The following is a 3742-nucleotide window of genomic DNA, read 5'->3' on the forward strand; positions in this document are numbered from 1 at the left end:
CTTCCGTTTCTGTTGAAAAAATAGATGTTGCATCAAAACTCGTGTGTTGATTTATTTTCATGTTTTTAATCAATAAAATACCAATTTTACAGGAGTATTCAAAAAGAAGGAAGAGATTTCCAATATTGATCGCTTCTGAACTACAAAAGATAGAAACATGATTCCAACGTTCCTGGAAAGAGAAAATTTCTAATTTTTATGTATTCAATGTGAGCACCATGTTTTACACGACAAATATCAAAGCGGTGGCCCATTGCCTGCCACGCACAAAGCAGCTGGTCTCTTGTTATCATATTCACAGCTTCAACAATGTGCTGTCACAGACTTTCAAGAGTGTCAGACAGGGGGGGGGGGGGGGGTAAAAATGCGGTCTTTCACATAACCTCAGAGATAGAAGTCAAGAAGTCAGATCTGGAGACCTGTGAGGTCACTGGCAATGAAGTTCATCTTCTGCTCATCTTCTTCCAGTCCAACATCCTCGAATGATATTCAGGTCACAATGGATGTACTTAGAGGTATAAGCCGGGGTACCATCTTGCATGACGCTGAAGTCATTTGAATCACCTTAACATTGAGGAAATAAACAGTTTTGAAGCAAGTTTAGTTCTAGAACTCAAATTTTAAACTGTTGTCCGCCCAGAAATGCTGGATTTATGGTGCAACCTTTCGTAATTTAGAACATATAAATGTCTGAAATCTGTTTCTTGATTCTGAATAGCCCTGTATTTTAATCAGCTGATGATGATTTGTTACCCATGGTTGTTCCCACTGCCAATTAGCACTTCACATACACATTGCCTGGCAATACAGATGAATGGTGTTCTTGATCCACTGTCAAATGTGGCTGCTAATATATAATCACATTTTAGGATATCTGTTTTATTCCTGACATCGTTGCAAAAATGAAATAATGTCTCCACTCTTTGTAACAGTGGCCATGATATGTGACTTGGAACGGCATGTATTTTAAGATACATGTGTATTAATGTGATAAAACTAACAACATTCAAATACTTAATACTACTACAGCTATGGGGCTTTCACCCCACAATACGTATGCTTAGTACCGTACTGTACTTAACACTGTAAGCATGACATTGCATATGCATGTTGCCTAATGCACAGGCATAAGAGCAGCGAGATGATTTGTCAGTAGAAACCTGACACAGCTTCTGACCATCATCAACAGCAGCAAAACAAACAAACAAACAAACACACACACACACACACAGACACACACAAAAATCAGAAAATTATTTCTCATGTATTATCTTTAATGCTATACTCTTTTTTGTGCAAAACAATGCCATAAGATAGGATGGAGAGCCATAAAGAAATAATATTGTCTTGTCCTGTGAGGGAGTAAGGATTTCATGTTTGACTGACAAGGGCTTACCTCAATAGATGCAACTGAAGAGAGACTTTCACGCGGGCAGTTGCAGGACTCAAACCTGTAAGGAACCTACAAGCTAAAAGGGTCTTCCAAGACAGAACTCAGTGTAATTCTCGAGGAAACTTAGGGCCAATGAAAGCCAGTCACATGCTGATGCTGCTTGAGTAAATGATGGCACAATTGCTTCTGCTGTCTTCCCAAGACAGCTCTTAGATACAAAGTACACTTAATTTGATACTTCATCTATTAATATTGGATTCTGTGACTCCGCCCATTTCGTTCGTAAAATATTACAGACACTGACCTCAGAGACTACAAAATTCGTCTTGTCATCTCATCAGTAGAGCCAATGGATTATTATTTCCGTTTATTTACATTCATTTTACATTTTCATGTGACTCCAGCTCACAAAGTTAAGGCTGGTATCTTTCTTCATTGTCAACAGTATTATACAACATAACACTCATTTTACATTTTTACCTCTGACCACATCTTACAAAATTACGACTGCTATCATTCTTTATTTTCGACAGAGTTACACGTATTTTCACAAAACATGTCAATATTTTACCACTAGATTGTATCACTTTGGGCATAATTGTGGGATATCTGGTTTTGAAGAATGGGATTCAATGTTCCTAGTTCTCATTGGTAGAGGACTAGCAGCCCTCCATAGTCTCTGTCTGGCTGTAGGGGAATGATTCATTAACCACTCACCATAGTCTACATCTGTTTGGCGAGTTGGGGTATATCTCGTTATTTGTCATACAAATTATGACCCAACAGTCTATACTCGCTATTCGACACAATTTCTTACCGCTATTGTGACAACATTTACAATAAATATATAGGCAACACAAGATTATTAATACACATAAAATAGTGGATCCTGAGTATCCCCTGTGGAATACTTGCCAATACACCATCCTTTGAAGGATTCACTTGTTGATAATTTCCTCTTGTAGTTCATCAGTCTTAAACCCAGCAACTTCAGAGTTGGCCAACCGGAGAACTACGTGCTCTAAAGGCAGCATTACAGGTATTCCTGGGAGTTTCTGCTTCTCATCTTCTATAATACAACTGTCTATTTACATCATATTTCAGTTTGGACTCAGTTCCAGTGCTTGAAGCAAAATGTTAATGAATTAAGGATGAGCCCACCTTTTTGTAGGTACACAAGTTATTGTTTTACTTTACCCAATAATGGGTCACAGAAGTTGTATCATTCTCAGTGGATTTCTTATTATTTTCCTGGAAATACACACATACAAGTTATTGTAAGGTTATGGAATATGATGCATCACATTATGTTGTCACTCAAATTATATGTGCGCTTTAGGTTCTATTTTACACTGAGTGTGTCCTGTGGCTGCACACCAAAATAAGCCACAGGTCTAAATCAGAACACCAGACATCTGCATACATGAGGGATGTTAGAAAACCGTCTGCATTGATTTTATTATCCGATCTTTAATTCGTATATTTTGGTAAAATTCATTGCACATGTTCGTTTCTGTCCTTACCGTTGTCGTATTTTCCTAGTTCTTAGATGTGACAAGTTTGTTTTATATATCAAATGCGATTTCAAGTAACTGATCTGGACCTGTGGACATCGACAAATATTTTGTGAAGCTTTGGTACGGTGAACTATTTCGTGTGGTTTGTATATTCATGGATGCTGTGTTGCATTTTGATAGTATTTACTCACGTTTTCTCCTGTTCGTTTGCAAATACTACGTGCTGTTACTCCGCTGCAGCTTAGACACACACATTCCCCTGCACAAATTTACGCCTCTGATGCGCTTCCTTCTGTCGTTTCTCATTTGTTTAATCTTTAGTTTTACTTTGACGCCCGCGCACTGTGAAATGTCGTCTGTGTGTGTGTGTCTGATAATTCATTTAGAATGTTGAATAGCCTTTTATTACACAGTACTATTTGGTGATTGATAACTATTTGCCCCGTGCGGTAGCCTTGTGGAGATAGTAATTGTCTTCTATTGTTAAAAAGTTGTGACATATGGTTTCTGTGTTTCAGGATTTACGTCTGTTTCTATGCCACGGGAGGAGTAGTCGTTTTTGATGAAATGCTCTGCAAATGTGGAAAGTGTGCTGTCACTTTTCAGTGATTATAAATGCTCGGAGTATCAAATTCGGAAATTTCTGCATATTTGTCCAATGTATCTGAGTATCTTATTGATAAATTTCTGCATGTGTTCCCAATGTATACTGAATTACAGTATTTGCAGGTTAGTTGGTATATACCTACTTTGTTGACTATGTCTTTGGTGGTGTTAGGTCTTTTCTGCCGAGTATTGTTTGTTTTATATGGCACATTTATACCATGTTCCT

The 3742-nt window shown here is 37.8% G+C and overlaps 1 long non-coding RNA gene across 2 annotated transcripts; it reads right to left on the reverse strand.

Annotated features, from left to right (window-relative positions):
• Positions 1 to 1747: 1747 nt before the first annotated feature.
• Positions 1748 to 3205, reverse strand: LOC126094638 (uncharacterized). 2 transcript variants are annotated; one of them, XR_007521858.1, is made up of 2 exons: positions 3102 to 3205; positions 1748 to 2644 (listed from the first exon to the last, which is right to left on the reverse strand). It is a non-coding gene; the product is annotated as an uncharacterized LOC126094638 (long non-coding RNA). The 2 variants fall into 2 exon arrangements; XR_007521857.1 differs by having other exon boundaries at positions 1748 to 2996; positions 3102 to 3200.
• Positions 3206 to 3742: the final 537 nt, after the last annotated feature.

This window comes from Schistocerca cancellata, chromosome 8, assembly GCF_023864275.1.
Source record: "Schistocerca cancellata isolate TAMUIC-IGC-003103 chromosome 8, iqSchCanc2.1, whole genome shotgun sequence".
Lineage (NCBI taxonomy): Eukaryota > Metazoa > Arthropoda > Insecta > Orthoptera > Acrididae > Schistocerca > Schistocerca cancellata.